Source organism: Mirounga leonina, unplaced genomic scaffold (assembly GCF_011800145.1).
Source record: "Mirounga leonina isolate KUSES-001 unplaced genomic scaffold, KU_Mleo_1.0 Mir_454, whole genome shotgun sequence".
Lineage (NCBI taxonomy): Eukaryota > Metazoa > Chordata > Mammalia > Carnivora > Phocidae > Mirounga > Mirounga leonina.
The window spans coordinates 18,573,508-18,584,403 of record NW_023270763.1 but is presented as its reverse complement, the minus strand read 5'-3'; the positions used below and the strand labels follow the sequence as shown (position 1 = coordinate 18,584,403).

Genomic DNA, 10,896 nt, shown 5'->3' with positions numbered 1-10,896 from the left:
CCTCTGTTCAACATCCTCCAGGGGCTGCCTTGTTCTTAATATATCATCCAGATTCCTTGTCACTGCCGCATCCCACATTCATCTCCTGTTCACCTCCTTCATCCCCTACCGTTCCCTCAAGCTCTTGTTACTCTTTCACTAAGCCAAACCTGTTCCTGCCTCAGTGCCTTTGCACTTGCTATCCCTTCTGCCAGGAGCCTGATAGCCACATCTTATTATTTCAAATGTGGCTTGCCCAGGGATGCCCTCCCTAACTCCCCATCTGAACACCTCTGTCACCTCATTCCCTTCAAAGCATGGTCACAATCTGAAGGGATCCAGTATATTCTTTGTCTAACTGCTTATTGTCATTCTCCCCACAGGGGCATGTCAGCTCCAAGAATGCAGGGGTCATGTTTGTCCTTATCGTGCTCTAACACAGACCTTGTACATTTTATTGCCAGGGTTGGGGAAAACCTATGCATACTGATTGTAGGGACATTGGCGAGTGGGGGGCTTCTGTTTTCATCATCAACCATCTTCTGTCCTCAGTGACACTTCAAGGAGCATCCCAGCCAGGATGACCAACTGTCCCAGTCTGCCCAGGACTGTCCCAGTCATCAAAGTCCTGCATCCATCCTGGGACAGACTTCAGTCCCAGGAAAACCAAGATGGCTGGTCACCCCGAGTGCAAGACAGCACTTAGGAGCAGAGACGCCAAAGCCAGGCCACGTGGCATCCACTGAACCCCAGCTCCGCCACTCACTCACCAGCTGTGGGACCCTGAGCAATTTACTTAGCACTTTGTGCCTCAGTTTCCCCATTTATAAAATGAGGCTAGTAATAGTATCAACCTTATAGGGTTATGGTAGGGATTTAATTGCGTTAACATTCGTAAAGCACCACGTGAAGCAACATGTGAAGTACAACGTATGTAGTAAATCTTCTGTTAAATAAAAAATCTGCAGGCCCCAACCTCTACGCCCATCTCGGGGGGGGGGGGGAACTCCAAATGAATCAGCAGAGTCACAAGCCTACAGCTGTTCCCCTCTCCCTGAGAGTGACAGCCCCGAGGTGGCACTTCCTGTCTCTTGCCGGTCCCGCAAAGCGACTCATTCAAATGTCGGCTACCACATGTCACCTGAGTAGGCAGAAAGTTGTCCCACCTGGTCATCGCCCAGAAATTATGACACTTTACTGTTGTACGTGGAACATCAGGCCAGGGCCATTTGTAAGTTTTGGCACCTGCCAGTCTCAATGGAGCAGATGATGGAGAGAAAAATCCAGGGCGGGACCAGGCCTTCATTCCCTTTCCTTCCACAGGCACTTTTCTGCACTGCTTTTCAGCCGAGATACAAGCCAAATACAGCAGACCTCTCCTGCTCTAGGCCCACCCACCCGCGCGGCTTGTGGGGGGTCCCCCAAAAGGGTGTTGAGGTCAACCCCAGCCCAACTCTAAAGGCCTTCTCCCAGGGAGACCCTGGATCCCTTCACTCCTTAAGGAAGGAGGAGATCTCAGTTGGTCCGTTCTTTTTTTTTTTTTTTTAAGATTTATTTATTTATTTGACAGAGAGAGAGACAGCGAGAGAGGGAACACAAGCAGGGGGAGTGGGAGAGGGAGAAGCAGGCTTCCTGCGGAGCAGGGAGCCCGATGAGGGGCTCGATCCCAGGACCCTGGGATCATGAGCTGAGCTGAAGGCAGACCCTTAACAACTGAGCCACCAGGCACCCCCTCAGTTGGTCCATTCTGATTGATAGTCAATAACCATAAAAGGTAGTTCTCAAGCCTGGCTACATATGAAAACGACCTGAGGGATTTTTAGAAAGTACCTACGCTCTGACCTCGCCCCCATACACATGAGTCAGAACATCCTAGGGTAAGGACCCGGCAGTGGGCCTTTTGAAAAGCTCCCCAGGTGATTCAGATGTGCAGTCCTGGGTGATAACCCCCAACACAGATTCTGATTCCGATTAAATGAGCACATAAAGGGCTGCCCGGGCTGGCTGTGTTATCCCATTTTACTCTCATAAATACCCTAGCAAGATAGGCATCATCCTGGGTGGTTCAGTCTGTTAAGCGTCCAATTCTTGGTTTTGGCTCAGGTCATGGTCTTGAGGTTGTGGGATCAAGTCCTATGTTGGGCTCCGCTCGCAGCGTGGAGTCTGCTTGGGATCCTTTCCCCTTCTCCCTCCCCCTCTGATCCTCCCCCTGCTTGCACGCACTCTCTCTCAAATAAAATAAATAAAATCTTAAAAGAAAAAAAAGACAGGTTATCATCCTATTACAATAAACTGAGGCTCAGAGAAAAACTGAGTTGCACAATGCCACACAGCGAAAAATGGCCTCAAAGGCCTTAAAACCCCGTCTTGGGACTCCAAGTCCCACCTCTGCCCACTGTCCCTCGAATATAGCTTCCTATTCCTGGTTGACAATATTCATCCCACTGTTCTTCGGCTTCCTTGCCCTCCCTCTCCTCTTCCATGGGAAGCCAGGTACCATTGTGCTGAGGAGCCAGGAGGCCTGGCATTGAACTCCAGTCCAGCCGCAGTGTGACTCTTTCGTAACATCTCCTTCTGGGGCTTCAGTGGCCTTAATGCAGGAAAGAGCCTGGGCAGAGCTTGCCTCCCAGTCAGCAAATCCCATCTCTGGTTTCCCCTGAGCGCAGGGCGAGACTACATCTCCCAGCTTCCCTTGCAGTGAGGTGTGATCATGTGACTGAGTTCCGGCCAGTGAAAGTGAGCAGAAGTGACATCATCGCTTCCAGACCCCGCCCAGGAAAGCCTCGCAGGTGAGCACACCCTCTTCCTCAGCCTGCTGACTGGACGGAGTGCATCCGATTCTGTCATCTATAAAGTGAGGGTGACAAGGAGGCTCCAGTGAGCTATTGTGAGGGCTGGAGGAGTTGACAGGTGCCACGGGCTTCAGATAATGCATGGTGATCGCTGTAAAGTTGTGACGTATTACAATAATCCCCCCATTATCCACGGGGATAATTCCAGACCCCTGTGGATGCTGGAAACCCCAGGTATTACGCGACCCTGTATATACTATGTTTTCTCCTATATACATACACCTGTGATAAAGTTTAATTTATAAATCAGACACAGAAAGAGATTATCGACAATAATAATAAAATAGAACAATTAGAACAATACACTGTAATATAAGTCGTGTGAATGTGGTCTCTATCTTAGTGTCCTGTACTCACCCTTTGTCTTCTTGTGATGATGTGAGATGCTAAAATGCCCACGTGATGAGATGAAGTGACGTAGGCATTTTGACGTAGTGTTAGGCTGTGGTGATGATCATATGGCAGGAAGCGGATCATCTGCTTCGGGACCGTGGTTTGACTGCAGGTAACTGAAACCCGCGGAAAGCAAAACCGCAGGTAAGGGGGAGGACTGCTCTACTATTTTTCTCACCGCCTAAGAGAGGAGTCAGGCTTAGGCATCCCCCACCCCCACCCACCCATCCTTTCCCCCTCAGACACATCACCTCTGCAAGGTCAGAGATGCACGTCCTTGTGGCCGGGCTTGGCTTCATAAGAGAGCAAATGAACTTTTCTCCTCCTCCTCCTTTTTCTTCTTCTTTCTCCTTCCCCTCCTCCTCCTCCTCCTCCTCCTTCTTCTTCTCCTCCTCCTCCTTCTTCTCCTTCTCCTCCTCCTCCTCCCTAATAAGATTGTGAGAAATAATTAATACGATTCTCTAAATGGGTGCTTCTCAAGGAGTGGTCCCCAGACCAGCAGCATAAGCATTACCTGGGAGCTTACTAGAAAGACAAATTCTAGGGCCCCACTGGAGACCCGCTGAATCCAAAACAGTGAGGCTGGGCCAGGCAATCTGTGTTTTAAAGGCCTTGAGCACCAGATGATTCTGATGTCTGCAGGAGTTTGAGAATATAAAGGGCCCCCTACTGTGCCGGTCCTGTGAGAAAGCCACCCTAAGAATGGTATTTTTGTTTCTGGGGGGACACACTGGACCCCGAAGAATGAGTAATGTGTGGCATCAGCCTTTCCTCTCATTTACAAATTGGGTGGCTCAGGAAATATATCAGTTTTTAAAATTTTTTCTTAACCCACTGAAAATCTCTGACCCTTACGAGCCGCACCAAAGCAAATTCAGACCTTCTTGGCCTGCTTCTTTCTGGGGTCGGGACTGGGTGTCAGGCCGAGATGCCAGTCAGTTTGGGTGGGATGTGTGGGGGATCTGTCCCCATGGGTTACCCCCGAGATGCCCGTCCTTCCTGTCCACGTGACCCCTTCAGAAGCAGAAGCTCTCTGTGGCCTTCAGAACATGCTCGAGACCCTGGAAACTTTACTGAGGCTGCCTCTGGCACCGTGATCCAGAGCTGGAGAACTCAGAGGCTGGTCAGGAAAAGGAACCAAGGGGACAGGCTGTGACCCAGCAGCAAGGAGGGGGTGCTGTGGGGGAAGTAGTGAGTTCATGCCAGGCCCACTGGGGGCAGCCTCATGCAAGCACAGGCCCAGTGCTGGCCCGGTCTCCTCTTTCAAGACCAACTACAAATCTGGAAATGAATTTTCAAGAGAAATTTGAAATATACAACCTCTTAGATGTTGGCAACTAAAAAAAAAAAAAAAAAAGCATGAGCCGAAACAGGCATAGCTGTGGGCAGGATGCAGCCCAAGGGGGCCCCGGGTTGGGGTCTCTGGTCTTAGAGGCAGCCTCTTCCCCAGGGCCTCGCTGCCTCCCCAGGGAGACGCAGGGCAGTGGAGTCCAGGACTTGATGCTCGGGCCTGGCAGCACTCTCCCCCACGCCCCTCCCCTGCCCCAGCCAAGTGCAGTCTCTCTGCAGTCTGTGGAGGGAGTCCCCTTCTCCCCCCACTCTTGCTCCAAGATGTTTCTTAGCGCCTCAAACCCCCTGCAGCTTCTAACTTCTCCTAAAAGGGAAGAAAAGCCAAAAAAGACTTACGAGCTATTTCTTCCTCCCCTTCTGCTATATTTCTCCCCTGAGGCCACAGCTGCCTGCTTTGATGAGAAGGAAAAGGGGGAACTGGAGGAAGGAGGAACAACAGAAAATATCAAGTCATGTATCAAAATGTGATGCTGCGTCCCCCACAAAAGCAGGTGGGGAGAGGTGGGGGAGGGGACCGGGCAGCCCCACCTGGAATTCGGCCCCTCCTCCTGGAGCCATTCATCTCTGCGGGGCTGGGGCACGGACTGGGTTACCGGATGAGATGGGGTGGTCAGGGGAGGAGGTGACAGTTGAGATGACACCTGGGCTTCCTGAAGGGTGGCGAGTGGGAGAACGGCATGACTGACAGATTCAGATCGCCTCTGGCTAAACTGTAGGGGGCGCAAGAGTAGCAGCCAGGACGGGCGAGGAGTTGGGGTTGTCTGGGTGAGGGATGCGGACTAGAGGAGGAACTGGAGACTGGAGCTTCCATCGAGGCGGATTTTAGAGGTGCTGCTGGTCAGACTCGCTGGTGTTGGGCAAGGAAAGAGAAGAAGGCATCTGGATGATGCTTTCTTTTTTGCCTGGAGCGTTGTTGACTGTCAAGTTGGGTCATTGAGGCATCTTTTTATTTAATAATGATTCATTGAACACCTGCTGTGTGCCAGGCTCTGGCTAGACCCTGGGGAGCTACGGAGATCAAGAATACAGGACTGGTTGTCCCCAGGGAGCCACCCTAAGTGACCTGGGCTTTCTGTGACCCCCTCCCCAAACAGCAGAGAGGGAGGGCAAGAGGGGGCAATGTGTCCCCTCCTCCCCCAAAATGAAATATCCCTTCATGGGGTCAGCAGATCTCTACTGAGCACCTACTGTGTGCCGGGCACAGTTCAGCAGTGAACAAGATGGACAAGGTCCTTGCTATCATGAGCGCCTAACCTAACCTAACCTACTAAACATCACAGCTTAGCCTCGCCTACCTTAAATGCACGCAGAACACTTACTTTAGCCTGCAGTTGGGCAAAAGCACCCAACACAGAGCCTATTTTGTAAATAAGTGTTGACTAGCTCCGGTAACTGAATACTGTTCTGAAAGCGGCAAACAGAAGGCTTATATGGGTACAGGACAACTGTGAGTGTCAGCGGTTGACCCTGGTGATCGCCTGGCCCGCTGCCCCTGCCCCGCATCACACGAGGATGTGCACTGCCTGTCACCAGCCCAGGGAAAAATCCACACTGAAAACTCCTAGTATGGTTTCTACTAAATATGTATCGCTTTCACGCCTTGGGACAATTGAAAAATCCTGAGTTGGGCCATGGAACATCGGGATCACAGGTGGAAAGAAGCCTGGAGGAGGAGAGCTCCAGGCAGGGGAAGCTGGAGCCCCAGAGGTCCTGAGGAGGGGCGCACTCAGCACGTCCTAGGAGCAGCAAGGACCCCCAGGGAGCTGGGGTGGCTGGAGGCAGGAGAACAGGAGGGAGGGAGGGCAGAGGAGTAATAGGACTCCATTCTGTAGGGCCTTGTGGACCAGGGGGAAGACTTTGGGTTTCACCCTGAGTGCAATGGGGAATCAAAAGAGGGTCCAGCTCACCAGGGACCACCCCCTCAGCTACTCTGCCATCCTCCCACACACAGCCCTTAAGTCCCCGAGGGGGCCAAACCCAGCCACCCACAGTCACGGGCTTCTCCGCCTCACCCAGCTCGGCTGCTGTCTTGCTGGGCCGGCAGTGTATGTGATTTATAAGTCCCTCCCCGGAATGGTGTATTTGGGGGCATCTGTTCCATTTTTGTTGCTTCTGGCCAGGGCTCTGGTACTCCTTCACAGATCACATCCCTGCCTCCCTTCCTGGCTAATTCAAACAGCTGGTTACGGCTCACCAATTCCCCGGCTCTAATTGCCAAGGGAGGAATTATAAATAAATGTGTACAAGCAGACAGATGCTGTCATTTAAAAAATCGATCCATCTAGCAAAAATGCCCCACTTAGGACTGAAGTGACATACTGCAGAGCATGTGTCTTGGTGGCATTTTTTAATGAAATCAGAAAAACAATGGTGAAACTCGCTAATGGATTCCAAAGGAGCCAACGGCCAAGGACGGAGGGAGGGACTTTGTGGCCCCAACGTCCAGAACCCAGAGCCAGAAAAGAGACATGGGGCTCCACAGCCGTTCCACACGTGCGTCTCTCCTTTGTCCTTCTTCCAACCCTCTATGACATCAAGTTGGGCTCATCAGTATAATTTTGCGAGTCTCAGAAGCAGTCGGCAACCCTCACGTCGTGGCTTCTGGGAACCTTGATCCAGACTGAGATGTCATCCTCTTTGCTATCCTGGGTGCACAGTTAGGATATCCCCTAGCTTTCCCTGTGGCCAGGTTTGCACTAAGAGGCCGCTGGAACCAGAACCGAAGTGGCCACTGTCGGGCCTGGCCCATAAAAATCTCCTGCGTGAGATCTGCCACCTTCTTTCCCACCCGTGGACTGAAGGAAGAGGACTTGGAGGCTCCTGCAGAGGGCGGAGCCTTGGCTGGAAGGAGTGTGGGTCCCTGAATGAGTATGTGGAGCAGGGCCTCCTGTCCATTTGCATTGAGGTGAGACGAGACAGAGAAATAAATTTACTGTCTCAGGCCAAAATTTAGGGGAAGTTTTTACTGTAAAAATCCTATCCTGGCTAATACACGATGCGTCCCCGAATTCATTCATTCATTCATTCATTCATTCACTGAGTATCTAATAAAAATAATACCTAATTATCTCCTTTGCACTTCACAATAATCTCATGTAAGGAATGGCATGAGACCATTTTTTGGATGGAGAAACTGAGGTTCAGAAGGCTAAGGAACCCGCTGAAAGACGAACAGCCTATGATAATGAGAGGAACAGTTATCATTTATTGAACACTCACTATGTGCCAAACACTGCACTCCATGCCTCATACGTAGTATCTTCTGTATTCCTCAAAAATTCTCATAGGTGTTGTTATCAGCCCTATTTTACAGAGGAGGGAAGTAAGTCTTACAGATATGAGTCAACTTGCTCAAGAGAGGGAGGGAAAAAGGAGGGAAGGAAGGAGAGAGGGAAGAAAGGCAGAGAGGAAGGAGGAAGGAGGGGGCAAGAAAGGAAAGAGGGAGGAAGAAAGTAACGATTCACAAGAAGGAGTTTCTAATAATAAGCTAATCACATTGCAACTTAAAATACCAGCTTACCTCCAGTCAGGCCAGCCCTAGAGAACTGGAGAGCTACCCTGGCGAGCACGTCTGTGCATACACATGCACACTCACACACGCCTTAAAGGTTAAAACGGTTACATCAAAATAAAACATATGGGCGCCTGGGTGGCTCAGTTGGTTAAGCGACCGCCTACGGCTCAGGTCATGATTCTGGAGTCCCCGGATCGAGTCCCGCATCGGGCTCCCCGCTCAGCGGGGAGTCTGCTTCTCCCTCTGACCCTCCCCGCTCTCATGCTCTCTGTCTCTCATTCTCTCTCTCTCAAATAAATAAATAAAATCTTTAAAAAAAAAATATGGCCACCCAAATCTGCATTTATTACATCTAACTGGAAGAGACACAGTCAAGTACGTGAATATGTTAGCAGTTTCCAACATGCAAATCACCATGCCAAGGCTAATCAGCACACACATGCCCAGCTTTTGGTGCACAGGGTTGGAGTGACACTCTATCTTTTCTTTCACTCTTGGCTGCAGTGTTTGGGTGTTCTCTCGTTGCAAGTCAGTTATCATTTGCTTGTGCCTTTAAATAGGACCCCAGGAGCAGAAAGCCTTGAAGAGCCCCCTCTCACCAAGTTTATACCCATCACTGATGTCTGGAGAACACTATAGGCAAAGGCAAGCTATTTGGCTCCAAAATCCAATAGAAAATTCAGATCTTTTCATGTAATCTCTGACTAATAGGCTTTAATGAAGAGGTTTTGATGGTTGTTGTTTAAGCCACAGGACACATAGGGAACAAATGGGAATTAACAGAAATTTACTTTCTGGGGGCGCTGGGTGGCTCAGTCGTTAAGCGTCTGCCTTCGGCTCAGGTCATGATCTCAGGGTCCTGGGATCGAGCCCCACGTCGGGCTCCCTGCTCCATGCGAGGCCTGCTTCTCCCTCTCCCACTCCCCCTGCTTGTGTTCCCTCTCCTGCTGTGTCTCTCTCTGTCAAATAAATAAATAAAATCTTTAAAAAAAAAAAAAAGAAATTTACTTTCTGGCCAATTCCAATAAAGACCATGCCGACAGCAAGACAGAAGTTCCCATGCCGACAGCAAGACAGAAACACAGTGGTAGTATATGCCCAAATGCTACTCATTTGCATCTTTCCACTGAGGATTTTCACCATGTCTGACTATCCCCTAGAAAATTATTCACCTATCTTTCTTTGAAGCGCTCATTTTTTTTTTTTTTTTGGTAAATCTTGCATCATTGTGTAAATGAAAAATCCAGTATCACTCACCCTATTTAAAAGTTGTATTAGTCAAGAAAGATTAGGCACTGTAGCAATAATAGTTGCTCCCAAGAGTGCAAAGGTTTAACACAGCATAACTGATGTGGGTTGACAAAGCCTCAGCAGACAGAGTCATGCCATCCTACGACAGGAAATGACAGAGCTGGAGCATTGCTCATGGGCTTTCAAATCTTCCATGCATAGCCCATTGGCCACAAATAATCACGTGGTTCTGCCTACCTGCAAGGGGACTGGGAAATATGGGGGTGCACATGCATACTGGTAAGCAGTAAATGTCTCTGCTGCAGAGAGTAGCTCCCAAGTAAAATAAAACAATATGATTAAGTTCTACCTAGAAGGCTGTGTTATGACAATGCTCTGAGCCAGAACATTACAAAAGAAAAGAAATTTGCAAGCATTATAAATGCGCCAAAGACGTTTACAGCATGAAGCTGAGACTAGGAGAGACCTGGGAAGGCAATGGCTGTCTCACAGGGGGAACCCAGTGTTATGTAGGGTGTGTCCCTGTATCAACTGAAACCATCTTCAGGTAAAACCAAACCATGGAAAGAGTTTCTTTGAAGCAAAATAGAAACTGGACGGGGATGAAGGATGTTTTAAGTAAGATAGGAATCCCTGGGCGTGCAACAACATCACTGATGTGGTGGATGGTACTTTCCAAAGATGATGACACCAGTGGATCGCATCTCATGAGCTCTGACGATGTGACAAGGACAGACCTCTAACAAGAGGCGGAAGAGTCTACATTCTCTCCCCATGATTCTGAGTGGGCCTGTGATTACTACAGAATTAAACTCCATGACTTTGGAGGCTTTGCTAAAAAGGGTGTTACAGCCAGCAGCCATGAGTGCGCTTGGCATCCAGATCTTGGGTTCTAATACCATTCTCCAAAAATAGGAACCAGGGCTCCTTGGAGAAATACATGTGACAAGCCTGGAGCACCTTAGAGTGCCAAAAGGTAAGGAAGTGCGCTCTCTTTCTCTCTCTCTCTCTCTCTCTCTCTCTCTCTCTCACACACACACACACACACACACACACACACACACACACACACTGAATGACGGGGAAATGAAAAGGTCATGGAGCCACCCTGAAGAGCTCACCAATGGCCAATGCTGGAATAATTCGAGCAACAGAATAAATAACATACTATTGGATGATAACCCAAAGTAGAAAATAAATAACTACAAGTCAACACAGATATAAATCAATGATTGCATAAATAAATAAATTGGGAAGAACAGACAAACTTCTCATGGAGAAGAATTCCAAGTAATTTCTGTAGATGCTCTAGCCTCAAGGAGGTGGAGCATCACTCCCCACGTCCTAAGTGCAGGCTGCAGAGAGCTAATGACCTCCCTCCAAAAACTAATTGTGTGGGAAAGGGGGAGGAAAGAGTAATTTTATGGTGGGGACACCTAACAAACACCACTCTGCAGCCAAGTGATCAAGATCAACATCAACAGTGATCGGTCATGCTGATGGTATGTACCCCAGACACGACGTGTTCAGAAGGGCCCTTCACCTCTGTAGTCTTTG

The 10,896-nt window shown here is 49.4% G+C and overlaps 1 long non-coding RNA gene across 1 annotated transcript; it reads right to left on the bottom strand.

Annotated features, from left to right (window-relative positions):
• Positions 1 to 2,255: 2,255 nt before the first annotated feature.
• Positions 2,256 to 3,564, bottom strand: LOC117999221. Its single transcript, XR_004676236.1, has 3 exons — positions 3,476 to 3,564; positions 3,189 to 3,340; positions 2,256 to 2,826 (listed from the first exon to the last, which is right to left on the bottom strand). It is a non-coding gene; the product is annotated as an uncharacterized LOC117999221 (long non-coding RNA).
• Positions 3,565 to 10,896: the final 7,332 nt, after the last annotated feature.